This window comes from Thermobia domestica, chromosome 15 (genome assembly GCF_964235325.1).
Source record: "Thermobia domestica chromosome 15, izTheDome1.hap1.1, whole genome shotgun sequence".
Taxonomy (NCBI): domain Eukaryota; kingdom Metazoa; phylum Arthropoda; class Insecta; order Zygentoma; family Lepismatidae; genus Thermobia; species Thermobia domestica.
This window is the reverse complement of record NC_137468.1, coordinates 45,965,439-45,981,146: the sequence shown is the minus strand read 5'-3', so window position 1 is coordinate 45,981,146 and position 15,708 is coordinate 45,965,439.

The window sequence follows — 15,708 nt, the reverse complement described above, 5'->3', positions numbered from 1 at the left end:
ATGCCCAGAAATCCACGAAGCTAAGTTGGGCAGCGTCCATGTCTCAAATGACGTCCAGTTCCAGACGACCTCCAAGGAAGACTTCTGATCCAGAGTCCAGATTCTAAGAGTGAGAATACAGAGACGGCCACCAGCGAGAACGAACCCGGAACTTCAGCGTCCAGAGCCGAGCAGAGACTGGAACGTAAAGACTGCGAGGTAGCGCTCCAGAGAAGAAAAGATAAGACCTCCAGCGGGTTCGATTCAAGGACTTCGGCAGACGATTTCAAGCCCTTCCACAATTAATACAGTGCGTCGTTAACACAATATTTAGTGAAAGTGCCACCTAGTTCCTGTGACCGTGGACATAAGTAAGCTAACGCACGTGAGTAAGCAATATCATCCTTTAATGTTTTCTATAAGGATTTTTTTAGGAAAAAGGAAACAAATTCTCTATTTACCACACACAACCTTGCATTGGCATATTTATCTCTTAAGGTCTCAGCAATTAGCCTTCAGCAAATGAGATTGCCGATTTATACTGGGACCCTTCAGTTCAAAGCATTGATCAGTTATTAAATTTCAGTCAATTGACTCTGACTAGTACAATCCCCAGATCTCCATTACTTCTTTTCATTGACTCATCATCACCCTTTTTGTAATAAAAGTACAAAATCCAAACACCATCTTTTATTCAGAAATCTTGCATCATTCTCTTGCGCACTTTATGAGTTATGAGTTAAGTTTTCTAATTTAAGTAGTTAATATTCTCCTACATCGCAGCGTACTCTATCGAGGTACTGTTTAATAACTATCCTTGTAAAAAGGCTTGTTATAATACAATAGTTCCATTTTTATTTTTTTATTTATTTGTTTATTTTTTACATTTTATAAGTTTTGTAGTAAGTATAATGTGGGAAATTCAAAAGAAAAACGAGATTATTTGCTTTTCAAGTTGGGAATTTATCATGTTCCAGGCAGTGCCGCGCCGTGCCGTGGAATATCAGCGCTGGGGCGAGAGTATACGACGGCGCCCCCATACATATATTCCAAGTAATTTTTCCTTTCTTTTGCCCCTTTTTGTCCCGATTTTTCGCCCCCCTTACTTCGGCGCCCGGGGCCGTCACCCTCTCGCTCCCCTCACGGCACGGCCTTGGTTCCAGGTTCCGTATAATTGGAAACACTCGACGATGGTATTCGTCGCAGTGTGTACAATAAGACGCCATCGATTCAGGTTGTGGTTGCTCGACTTAAACAATTAAGAAAAGACATTTTGTTCTTCCTTCTAATTAATGTCGCAAAAACTTCTTAGTAGTGTCTATACAACAAAAAAAGAAAAAGAAAAAACAAAAAGAAACAAGATTGCGTCTAGTTTCGCAGAAGAAACGATGAAAGATATTACAAAAGTAATTATTTTTTCCTGTTTGTTATTACACGGTAATGTAATTAGGTCTAACTGTAAGAGGGAAGCGAGAGGGAAAATGGGAATTATATTGCTTGGAATCTAGTTAATTAATTCAGAAAAAAATCTTTCAAAACGGAGGGAAACAAGGAAATTTCTTTCATTCTACGCAACCAAAAGCACAGTCGTATAAAAACTAAAATCAGTAAAGGCAAGAGAAGGTTAGAACAGATATTTTTGTTGTTAGAAAATCCCTACGACATAATTGGAAATGGGAAATTACCCATTGGTTTTATCTTCTTGTGAGTCATCTAGTGTTGTCTTTCTAAATTACATTCATCTTGCTCTTGCGAACTCTCAAAGAAAACCAAATTAAACAAACTCCAGGGAACTTTATAATAGGGATAGTATTAATGAATTATTATTATTATTAGTAGTATTTCGTAACGGACTAACAGTAACGGGTGGTTAACAATATAAGTCCAGAGAGCAACATAGTAGAAAATAATGAAACTTTCGCTAAAACTTCAGATTATGACAATTGGAGTGACTAAAATATTGATGTGTATACGTGTACGTATTCTAGGGGTCTAGCCACGGTCCAAAAAGGACAGATATCGGCCTCACACAAATTCCAAATTCCTGTCCAATTCTGTATTCGGCACGTCATGTGTTTATTAAACATGCTTTATATTGCCCATCTACGTAGGTTTCACGTTTGTTATTAGTATATGAGCATACAATTTATTAAGAAAGATGTCTTTGTGACACTCAGAGGGGCAATTATTCTCTGCCCTGCCCAAATGACGCCCCTGATTATAGCGATGGTCATCTCACCTTTGTCACAAGAGGGACGAAATTCCCGAAAATTGATCGCTAATATTAATTTATTTCTGTCATATTGAAAAATCTATACGCTTCGCTTGATTCTGATTGTGAAGAATAAAATCGTGCATCTTTTGACACTCGAAATTTTTCAACACAAGGTCGCCGAGGGGCCATTTGGAGTCAAGTTCTGTGTTCATGTATTTGTTATTTGTGTGGACTGAAGTCAAGAGCGGTTTGCAACGCATAGACCCGATGTGATCCGGCAGGGCGCAACTAAAAAGCATATCCTACATTTAATACTGTTAAAAGACTGAAGTACTCTTGCCACAAAATTGTCGCATATGACAGAATAATACAGTGCTATCATATATCTACATAAATTCTATAACTGTGAATTAACAATAAGTTTTCAATCGAACTCTAAGACAATTAAGTCATCATAAAGTCTAAACTATTAAAACCATAATTTGATTTTTTTAATACCCAAATGAGGATAATAATAATACTGTATAATCTAAGGTTTCACTGAAATTATGTGTATTTTCAAAATATTTCAAAGTACCGGTACAAATTTGCTTAACAAAGTATCATTATAAATTACTGATTAAAAAATGAGTGCAGTGGATAAATTCTGTATCTAGATACCATAGAAATATAAATGCTTTCTAACCGAACACCAGGTTGCTAACAACGAATTATTAGTTACATTTAATGGCCACACTTGGTGCTAGTAGTCTGACCCACGTATCAAGTGAGATGACAACTTTTGTTGTTGTTTTTACAATTCCTTTTCTTCAACACATTACAGGATCAAGCGTGCTTAGGATATTTTCTAAAATTATGATTTTTTTAAAAAAAATCATAATATCAAGATTTTTGGGAGGTATATAAAATTGAACTAATATTTATTAATATAAAATATGATATTTGTTTGAATATTTCTACAAAATCTTTCGTCTGTTGCAGTGATCGTCAAGCTTATGAAGCTTTTGAGCTACCGTACCATTTTTAAATCCTATGGTGAGCTACAAACCAAAAGAACTACCAACTTAAAAAAAAAGGAACACATTTGTTTATTGCTTATAAACTTACATTTCTAGTAAATATGAAACCAAATTATCCAAGTTAGCAAATGTCTAATATGAAATTAAACTATCCAAGTTAGCAAATGTCTAATATGAAATCAAACTATCCAAGTTAGCAAATGTCTAATATGAAATCAAAGTATCCAAGTTAGCAAATGTCTAAAATGAAATCAAATTATCCAAGTTAGCAAATGTCTAATATGAAATCAAAGTATCCAAGTTAGCAAATGTCTAATATGAAATCAAAGTATCCAAGTTAGCAAATGTCTAATATAAACACGACAAACACAACGTTCACAATCAACTGTGAGATGTGGTTCCATGACAATGACAGTTGCGCGAGAGAAACAAGCAGTTGTTGTCGTCAGCGCCCCCTGTCGTTAGCGTCCGCTCAGTGGAGGAATCCAGGTTAGCCAACCGGAGCATTATCGCGATCTACTGAAAATGACCACTCGAGCTACTAGTAGCTCGCGATCGACGGTTTGGCGATCTCTGGATTATTGGGTGATATGGCACCTAGAATGAACTGCCTTATAAGATAAAGCTGTCACTAGTGGAATTAATACGACTATCAATCTTGAAATACCTTATACCTTATTCGGAAAACTATTTGTGTACAAAGTTGCGCACGAATCAAGAAATGTCCCGAATCTCGACTCGACTTGACTCGAATACGGGTCGAGACACACTGTAAAATTCGAGACAAGTCGAGACAAACGTATTTCTCGACTCTAATTTTTAATGTTATTATGAAGAAAGTATTCACTGAGAAACACTCGACACGAGAGTTTCAGAAACTGCAGGACTTGTCGGGTGCTCGAGGAGTGCTGTAGTGTCTTCAACAAGTGGCGAAACCAAGGGGAAACGACGTCTAAACGTCAAGGGGTTGGGCGCCCCCTACCTCATTACACATGTCGGATGTCGTAGGCTGGGCAGACTGCTAAAACATAACAGGCAGCGAACTGTGGCGGAACTAACATCAGACTTTAATGCTGGGCAAAGTACAAGTGTGTCTGAACACACAGTGTACCGAACACTCCTATCGATGGGCCTCCGCAGCCGACGACCCATCCATGTGCGAATGTTAACACCACGACATCGGCATCATGTGACAATCGCCACTGAACCTTGGCGCAGTGGCAGAGCGTTGCACTATCTGATGAATCCCGATACCTTCTTCATCATGACGATGGATGGGTGCGAATCCGTCGTGTTCCAAGGGAACAGCTCCTTGACACCTGTACTGTGGGACGGAGACAAGCTGGCGGTGGCTTAATTATGCTGTGGGGAACATTCAAGCAAGCATCCATGTGTCTACAGGAGCTCGAGCAAGGCACCATGACGGCTGAGTCGTTTCACACACTGTTTGCAGACTATGTACACCCCTTCATAACGACCATGTTTCTCAATGGTAGTGGCATTTTTCGACAAGATAATGCACCATGTCACAAGGCCAGGAGTATGATGGAGTGGTCCGAGGAACAGAGTGGCGAGCTCCAAGTGATGTGCTGGCCCCCCAACTCGCCGGATCTGAACCCAATCGAACACAGATGGGATGTGATAAACGTGACGTCAAAGCGCATCGCCCACCTTCCGAAATTTACGGGAATTAGGTGATCTATGTGTCCATATGTTGTGCCAACTCTCTCCAGCGACCTACCAAGGATCATTGCGTCCATGCCAAGACGAGTCGCTGTTATTATCCGTGCCAAAGGTGGACATACTGACAGTGGCGTCGGAATTATTTTTCAGCTGGGAGCAAACTGGCTTTGAACTACTGTCTTCAAAATAGACGCGGGAATGTGACATAAGTAAGATAAGTCTCTATACACCTGAATCGTGGCAAGTCAAAGTCGCATTCAAAGTCACATGAAATAAAATTTTATGCGAAGGTTTGCAACACTGCTATATTATCGCCTTGCGTGAAGTTCCTTTCTTAGATTCCAGTCGGGAAAGTGACGTTGAAGTGATTGTTGCATCTAGTTAGCGGTGTCTGAACCATGGTGTTAACTTTGGAACAACGAATATTCTTGGTTGAACATGTGTTCCGTGAACAAGGTGAGTACAATCAGACAGTCAAAGATAAGTTTGCAGCTCGGTTTCCGGATACACATGTTCCGAATCGTCACACTGTAAGGGCACTGATCGATAAATTTAGACATTGGAACGGTAATGGACTATGATCGAAGTGGTAGACCGTCAGTGCTCGATGAATAAAAAAATGCTACACATATCGAATGCAATGCAACGTAGCCCCCATAAACCACTTCGAAAACTTGCTCAGGAAGAAGCAATAAGTGTTGGTACGGCACAAAAGGCGGTTCCTAAGAAACTGCGTCTTATCCCGTATAAGGTGAGAGCGGTGCAGCAGTTACCAGTGTAAAACGAGTGCAGTATTGTGAATGGTTTACACGGTTTGTTATGGACAAGTCTGACAATGTTTTGGATAATGCTTTCTTTACTGATGAGGCCTGGTTACGTCAATGCCCAGAACTCACGTTTGTGGTGTGCAGAAAACCCACATGTCATACATGAAGTTCCTCTGCATGACCAGAAGGTAGAGGTGTGGATTGCAATATCCAGAAGAAGAATACTCGGCCCCATATTTTTCAGACAAACAATAGATTCAACTCGTTATTATGAAATTATTCACCAGTTCATGGGAGAACTAACGGAAGACGAAATTCGTATTGCTTGGATACAACAAGATGGCGCTACAGCACATACAGCTCGCCAATCCATAAGATTACTGCAAGAGGTTTTTGGAGATCGAATAATTTCAAAGGGATTGTGGCCACCTCGGTCTCCTGACTTGTATGCTCCGGATTTTTACTTCTGGGGTTATGCAAAGAATTCTGTTTATAAAGGAAACCCCCACACGCTACAAGAACTCGAAACAGCCATTCGAGATTTTGCTCATAGCATTCCACATGAACAACTTGTGAGAGTATTTGAGAACAAGAAGAAACGTGTGCAAGCATGTTTGGAGGCTCATGGGGGACATTTCCAACATTTGCTGTGAAAATGTGTGTGTATATGCTATACCCTGTACATAGTGCTTTTATGCCATAAAATATAATAAATTTTGAGTAAAATAATTTTCTTGTTGCTTTGAATATGTGACAATTCAAGTATATAGAGACTTTTTGAACGCTCTGTATGTTCGTAATGTAACATGGTTGGACAATAAATAATAATAATAATAATAATAATAATAATAATAATAATAATAATAATAATAATAATAATAATAATAATAATAATAATAATATAAAATAATAATGTAATGCAGCTATAAACAGTTTCATCAGGGTAAAATTTCTATCCACGAGAAGCATCTTGGTTTACATCTTTAAGATGAATAAATCTAGTGCCAGTTTTATGCTGGATTTTGATATGGTGCATTTTCAACATTTTAAATAACAGTTAAAAACGTAGTTAAAATTGTACTACTTACAAAAAACGCCTGTTTGTAACTACAATTTTTACCATTTTATATACATATTTTTAATTGTGTTGGAAATGCCCATACGAACATTGTTCGGACAATGGAGTCCACTTTTCTAATGTGCTATGAATTTGTCTGCGGACTTTTTCCAGTTCTTGAACCCTATGGCGAGAAAAGTCAATTCAGCTCATTGCATCAGCATTTTACCTGTCAAATGATATGCCTTATACAATCAAAGCACAAATCGTAATTTCCGACTATCTTAGTGTAACCAGAGAATGTATGAAACCATTCCTCGCGACAAGATCGGCGTGCAGTTCGTGAAAAATTGAAACCCTTAGTCGGCTAAGTTTTATTTACTAAAACAGGAATTTCGAACTTCCACCTTGATCGGTTACACAAGATCTTCCGTTAAGTTCTTTAGGCAAGTCCTGTATGGGAGTGTTGGGAGAATTCGTAGCCAATTTGCCTGACGCTTTGCTCAAATTGCTGTTTGGAGGTGCTTGTGGAATGCGGTACTTCAAGTCAGGCACATTGGCAAACTTTTCCTTGTTCAAGTACGTTAGGGGCCCCAATACATAGCACCTCTGGAAAGCTTGTTTCTTGCTGAAGAGAATGAACTATAAGCCATGACTTTTCGATGAACAGTGTTGATGCAATACCTATTTCACTGTGAGTCTACGATTTTCTTTATACTAATAGGGTCAATGGGCCCTAGGAACTTACTCCGATGTCCATGGCACCTAATTTTTTGTGCATGATCATATCTTTGTTATGTTTATCGAATGGACTAGGTTTGATTAGGAAGTCCCGTTGACAGGTTCATGTCCTTTTCTTGCGAGTTTTCGAAAGAAATTTGTGATTTTTAAAATGAAAAAAAAAAGGGCAACAAAAATTAAAATTAACTTATATAGTTGATAGTGCTACTACTTAGTGTTCTCTAGGTAAAATGTACTTAATATATAATAAAAATCACCTTTTCGTCACCCACAAATTAACACGATAACCAACAGTAATGTCATTCATTTTCTCATTACTTAACATTATGTGGTCTAAAAAACCGCTTGGTGCTTTTAGGTACGGTATATCACGCTGAAACTCCCTCCCCTCACATTATTCTTTATTCAAACTCGTTGTTAATACGATGAATAGCAAATAAATAAAAGTCAATGAGTATGAACGACTAATCGATAAAAGTAACCGAGAACGAGCAATATCTGAAAGCGGGCTGAAAACCCACTTGGTGCTTCTAGTGTTAAGTTTTCAAAAGCCTCACACTAATTTCCAGCCAAAGTGTATTCTTGCCAACAATAATTTTAAGTTAAATACACCAGACATGTTTTCACAAAAAAATTTTTTTAGACCTTCCACACTTTCATACCTTGATCAATGTATATGACCTTCCTCAACTCTGGTGGGTGTTACATCGGCGTGCAATCAGCTGACAGTACAGCGCACGCCATCTGTTGTTTCTTTCAACAACTAGTCTCACTTATAGAAGGGAAGCGATGTTACGCAATAGTATACTTGGAGAATCACAATCATACATTACAATTCCCATTTATGATTTTCCTTTCCGCGAACTTAAATTATTTCGTCACAAGTTGAAGATGAAAGTGCTGTCAAAGGGAAAAAAAATGAAATGAAATCTCTAAGTTTTACGTCCCACGGTTATGCCGGTTAGGCTAAAGAAGACGGTGATGATGAGAGAATTGGTGGAATGAAGAAAGTGGAAGGAAACGGGAGAATCCCGAGAAACCCCACGAGCACGGTGTTTGTCCACCACAAAGTCCACACGGTGCGAGCCGGGATCGAACCCGGGACCCCAAGCACCGGAGGTGAACACTCTACCACTGAGCCACCGCGCCCCCCTCTGCTGTAGAAGGGAGTTTCTACCGAGCAGTAAGATTAACATCAGGAAGGGTTTCTTCTGTGAACGGGGACAAATGTTGACGTCCCACTTAAAGCTCACTCAATCCTCTGTGCCCAATAGAGGCCTACACGTGCCGAATTTTTAGGCCGAAGACCAATCAGTTTGGAGGTTTTTGGCCCGAGCCCGGGTCGGGCCGTTAGGCAAGCCGCCGCTAAGCAATAGTAGCTATAAATATTGCATTGCTTGTAATACCTTTCACTTCACCTGCGTGCATACAGATTTCAACGTTTGGCTTTATTCCAGTTATCGTTTAGCGAAAATCAACTAAGGAACTGCAATTAATCGGCCCGAGCCTGGCTCCATCTAAAAAAAAAAAAACAGTGTTGGCCCGCCGAAGCCCTGCACGTACAGGTCTCTAGTGCACAGATAGTTGAGCAATCAATGGCTTTAGACTCATTTTTAGTTGCCTATTTGCTTAGCATAATTTGGATAGTGTACAGTAAACACTGTCAATATCATGTGTCTATATCGCTTATATCGATAATGTATTCATTACACAGGTTTTGAATGTTATTCAATTGATATTTCTCAAATAAAACTTGTCCTATAAGTGAATCTGTGTAATACACTAAAAGTGTTTTTGTATGAATTAACTTCACTATTAACAATAAGTTTTATATGAAACATTTCCAGTTTTCGGGCCAATGAATGATGAAAAAAAAAGTAAATTTCAAAGTAAATACTTTATTAGCACTGTGTTTTATCCTTAGAAACCATATAATAAAGAGTTAGCATAAATAATTCATTCGTTCTGAAAAGGCTATATTTTCATAAAGTGTTACACGTACACACATGAGAAATATATGAATAGAACCACAAACTCACCAAGTTTGTATTGTGTGGCAGCACGAGTCTATTATCTTTTCCAGTGGTGCCCCCCCGCCCTTCATGTCCATGACGCACCGCCCTCAATTGCCTATCCGTAGGTGTTCTTCCATGAAAAAAAAAATCTTTTCGATTAATTTTCACACCCTCTCAAACATATCTATATAGATTTTTAATAGCGATGGCCACATTTTCCGGAAAAACGGAAAACGGAAAATATTTTTTCCGGAAACCGGAAAATTGAAAACGGAAAACGGAAAATTTTCCGGAAAATCGGAAGGCGGAAAATTTTCCGGAAACATGGAAACGGAAAATTTTCCGGAAAATCGAAAACGGAAAATTTTCCGGAAAAACGGAAACGGAAAATTTTCCGGAAAATCGGAAACGGAAAATTTTCCGGAAAATCGGAAGACGGAAAATTTTCCGGAAAAACGGAAACGGAAAATTTTCCGAAAAATCGGAAAACGGAAAATTTTCCGGAAAAACGGAAACGGAAAATTTTTCGGAAAATAGGAAAACGGAAAATTTTCCGGAAAAACGGAAACGGAAAATTTTCCGGAAAATCGGAAAACGGAAAATTTTCCGGAAAAACGAAAACGGAAAATTTTCCGGAAAATCGGAAAACGGAAAATTTTCCGGAAAAACGGAAAACGGAAAATGTGATTTCCGGAAACCGGAAAACTCTTTTTCCGGAAATGGCCATCCCTAATTTTTAACCCCCCAAATAGTTCAATGACGCAGTTTGCGTCATAGCCCCCCCCCCTTGTGGGCACCCCTGTCTTTTCGATCGGGTGTGGCAGCGTGGTAGTGCGAGGTTAGTACCTGCCGAAAATGTAGAGAAAGCAAGAAAATAGACGTCGAGTATCTCTGGACGTGTATCGTGTCACCAAAGGGGTAACATATTGGTGAACATTTGCAGAGGGTGTATAAACTTGTCGAGCGTGTGGTTCTTTTCGTATATCTTTCATGTGTGTACGTATAGCCTCTTCAAAATGAATGAATTATTTATGTTAGCCCTCTAAAGTATTTTCCTCATTGTGTACAAATAATTCGGGTGTGATAGGGTTAAGCATGACACCCCCCCTCAAAAAAAAAAGAACTAAAAATTTTCAGAAACCTGAAGGAACGTACTTTATAATTAAGTTATAAAATAAAGTAAGGTGAAGAATAAACAGTAAAGACGCAAAAGGAGAATACATTTTAATTGTATACAATAATAGTTCTTGAGGAGCCCACGAAACGAGACGAGACTAGAAATAAAGTATTCTCACCTCGTAAATTTCGTAGAAGTCTCGTCTCGTCTCGGTTCTTGAAAAGCTTTCCTCACCTCATTATGTACAAACTTTATGCCCTGATTTTCTCGCCTTAATTTTATCTAGAAGTTATAAAATTATTCCAAGTTTCCTTTTTTTTTTCTCCATAATAACGTTAAATATCTTTCCCAAATAGAGGGTGTAGCCTTCGCAATGGGTGCTAGCTACACTAGAGCTAGCTAACTTAAATAATAATAAAAAAAAATCGGGACGTTAGATTTCATATTTCTTTTAAACTAACTTTTAAGTAATTCTTACAGGACACGAGAGATTCTCGAAAAATATTCATATACAAGGGCACCGATTCTGGGGGGGCCGAGGGGACCCCCCCAAAGCTCATGTAGGCTCCCATGTATTTTTATGATTATATATTTTTATGTGTATTTTGGGGGCGGGTATATTTTGGGGGTATATGTATTGTTACATGTATTATTTTTATGAATGGGTCCCCCCAAAGTTACAGGGAAATCGGCGCCCTTGTTCATATATATATATAACATTTAAACTATATTTGTTATTGGAATATTATATATTGTGTAATTACTTGCGTATAACTTTAAATGTTGATAAATGTTCTTCATTATGTTCGCACAATCACTTCATCAACTTCGAGATTTTATACAATGAATCATGTAACAGTAAGACAGTGTTTGGAGACGTAAAACTTGGTTGTAAAAGTATTGTTCACGAAACTCGTAAAAATTTCTAGTCCCATCTGCATTGCCGTCTCCAAAACATACATTGACTTTCCTCAGGAGCCGCCACTGATTGAATTGATTAATTAGCCTCAGAAAAGATATTGAGAGATTACACTAACGTGAAAAATTTTCTTGAAATAACAAAAAAATTTGTTATCAAGTCGGTCACGTCAGTCCATCCATCCTATGATGCATTCCTGTTTACTGTGCGCCAGGCCCGTAGCCAGCCCGAAAATACAGGGGGGGCCGGTAAAAGTTAGGGGGCCGATCAAAAAATATTATAGTTCATCACCATATTATAGTTCATTTGCAAGCCTACTGTGAAAATTTTAGAGGGAGCCAGTAAAAATTTATTAGTGCCAGTAAAAATTTAGGGAGGGCCGGCTCCCCTAGACTCCCCCCTGGATACGGGCCTGCTGTGCGCCTCAAACCGCTTGACGTTTGGCAAAAGCCAGTAGCGCGTAATAGCGACGTTGTCGGATTTCATTTCATTTCGTGTGAAAGTATAACGTGGAATGTTTCTTTCGTGAAACACAGATGGGAAAACGAAGTCAATGCTTCAAACCGAGAAGGTGAAAGAATAAAAGCTGGTTTAGATTGACTTATGTATAATGAAACAATCTTACAATAAAATAATGAACCACTGTACGTAGAATTATGCTTTTTTACCTTAACTATTTAGAAATAATTTTCTTTTTTCCGAAATATACACTAGAATACTATTAACAAAGAAATTTTTGAGTGCAAATAATATTTATTCCAAGCGTATGTTTTAAGATGGGTTGCACAAGTACAAGTACCAGCGAAACAGATATAGTAAATGTCATGAAAGAGTGGTGCTGTCGTCGGTGAAACTAACTAAGAAGACTGCTTATCAGACTTAGCAGTTTTAGAGTAAACAATAAGCTGGCAATCAGTGAATCTAAGCTGGTAGTTGAAGTGATAAGTTTATATAACCCCAAGTATGTGAGATGTTACCTTCACCATTTCTTTTTTATATTTAGCCAAAATAAGTAATTTATTTGAGATCAAACAAATTATCCTCTCACATATATACATATATCTTCTCATATAAACATTAAGTATGGGAGGTTTTAAGTTATCCATGCTAATATTTTCGGATCTCAACCAATCTTAACAATCTTTTAAATTTTCTTTCTTAGCGCCTATCTCCATATGTGGGATATAGATACTGTAACGATGTATTTTATAAAGATAACCAAGAAAGTTCTGTCGCTTTATCTGGAGCTCTGTGTTCAATTAGCCCTCACAACGTGAGTTGAATGCGAATGGAGATAAGGCGAAGGCCAGTTGTTTTTGTAGCTATATACAACATACTACATGGTTGTGGCAGTGTAGTTACACCGTGAACTTACGTAAGGACAGAGTCAACATGGAACTTCCACAGAGCGTCATAAGAGCGTGCATGCTGTAGAGTTCAAACTGAGGTCAAACGCCGCTGCAGCGGGGCGGAAGATATGTCAGGCCTTTAGTGAGAGTGTCGTGACTACACGAACAGGGCAGCGGTTGTTTAACAAGTTTAAGCACAGTGATGGAACACTCGAAGACGTAGGCTACCACATGCCGGAAGATCAATATATGAACAAAATGAAGATCTTCAGGCAGCAATTGAAGCGAACAGAGTGGTCAGAAGTGTGAGGAACTAGGACCAAAATTCAGTGTGAGTGGAGAAACCATTCGGCAGTAGCACCATCAACTTGGGAAGCACTGCAAGTTGAGTTGATGCGTTCCACATTTGACTCCGAGCCAGAAGGCAAGGATATTTCTTTGTTGTCTTGTCTGAGGACGGAGCCACTTCTGAACATGTGTTGACATGTGATGAGAAGTGGGTCCTGTCTGAAGCTCCACGGTGCCGTCATCATTGGTTGGAATCCGATGAACCGTTTCCAAAACAGCCGAAACTAGTACTGCACCAGAAGAAGATCCTCTTGTGTGTTTGTTGGTTGTACTCGCGGCTACCAGCTGGTCAGAGCATCAATGCAACTGTGTACTCTCAGCAGTTGAGCCGTGTTTAAGAAAAACTAAAAACTGTGGAACCAGCACTTCTGAATCGCAAAGTGGTCTAGGACAACGCTAAGCTGCACATGGCTAGAATGACCCAGGAAACGATTCTACTCCTTGAGTGGGAAACACTATTGCATCTGGCATACTTCCCGGACATTGCACCTTCCGATTATCACTTGTTTCGTTCCATGGACAATCACGTTAGAAGATGTCAGCTTAAATCCCTAGTAGTGGTGCAAAATTCACTTGATATCTTCTTCGCTTCACGGCCCAAGTTCGCGATTGAATCCATGGCCTTCTAGAACGTTGGCAGAAGGTCGTAAATTCTGATGGGGCTATTTTTGATCTTCCAGGTACGTCTTAGGTGACATATCGATGTCAGAAGATGGTGGGTGAAAAAGTGATAGAACTTTCTCGGTTACCTTTGTAGAAAAAAGTTGTTAACCTCCGATAACAGCACCAACAGCGGGCTTATTGCGAAGTAGATTCTCCGTTTAAAAATTTGTCCTAAGGCAACAGCACTTAGGTGTTGAATGCGAAAGTGGGAACAAAAAATCTGAAGTAGTCAATATTGTTCGTAAAGCCAATTCTATATGTGGATTGATAAGTCCATATAATGGAAATTTAGTCAAATTCTTGTGTTTGCAATTTATGGTTTGTTGAAAAATATTATATTCAAGTGAAACCAGTGAATGTTTGATATGGTAGTGGAAATTGTTTCAGTTATTATATACAACGTTTGTTAAATATAACAATTTTTGAATTGTTGTTAATCTTATCGAACATGTTGGGTACATGACTTTCCGCAGGTATTCCTGAATTATGAAATAGAAGGAAGATATATTAATTGCTAAAATTGGGGAGTTGTTTGTCGTTCTAATTAATCACAGTATAAAAGTTTATATACATCCTTTAGAGATAGGAAATTACAGAAACATTTCGGTTATTTCAGCCCCATCAAAAATACTTGAAAATATATTATACAGAAGAATATATAATCATGTTAAACCGTACATATCTATTAATCAACATGGTTTTTGTCAAGGAAAATCTACTGTAACAAATTTGGTTAACTTTGTTCAATATATATTTAATTCCTTTAATAATGGAAACATGGTTGACACAGTTTATTTGGATTTTTCAAAAGCTTTTGATACTCTGGATCATGATATTCTTCTAAATAAATTGTCTAAATTTGGTTTTTGTGATAATTTTTTAAAACTGATTTCTTCTTATCTGAGTGATCGACAACAATTCGTAACATATAGACATACAAATTCTTACATATATAAGGTAAATTCTGGGGTACCACAAGGTTCCAATTTGGGACCTTTATTCTTTTTATTGTTCATTAATGACTTACCAGATATCTTCAAATACTCCAGGTGTTTGTTATTTGCTGATGATGTCAAATTATTTAAAGAGATAAAAACACTCACTGACTGCAATGAGTTAAATTCTGATTTATCAAGGGCATACAAATGGAGTTTAGACAATAAGTTATATTTTAACTCAAATAAATGCTGTGCCACATCTTTTTCTAGAAAGAGAAAGACATTATGTTACGATTATCAATTGTCTGGAAAAAGTTTAAAAAGATGTAATGTTGTAAAAGATCTTGGGGTCACATTGGATGATAAATTAAGCTTTGAATTTCATATTAACAAAATGTGTGATGAAGCTTTCAAATTACTTGGATTTACGTTTAGAAATACTCAGGTGATAAAGAATGCATTTGCCTTGACTAATTTATCTAATAGTCTTATAAGAAGTAAGTTAGAATATGCTAGCCTAATATGGTTTTCTTACACTAGAAAGAATATAGAGAAAATTGAACGTGTACAAAATAAGTTTCTACGATTTCTTTATTATAAAAAATACAATAAATCCTCGTATTTTGAAAGGATTTCTTATAAATCTTTACTCGAAGAATTTGCTGTAACTTCGTTATATACCAGAAGAGAAATAAGTCAACATATATTTTTGTATAAAATTGTTAATGGTGTTATTAATAATCCCGACTTTCTGGGTTCACTTTGTTTTAATGTGAAGAAAGATGTATTGCGTATTAGGTTACCCTTTTATTATGGTATTTCACGCTCTAATTTTCACCAATTTTCACCTGTCATAAGGCTTAGTAAAAAACATAATGAACTGGTACAACGTAACTCA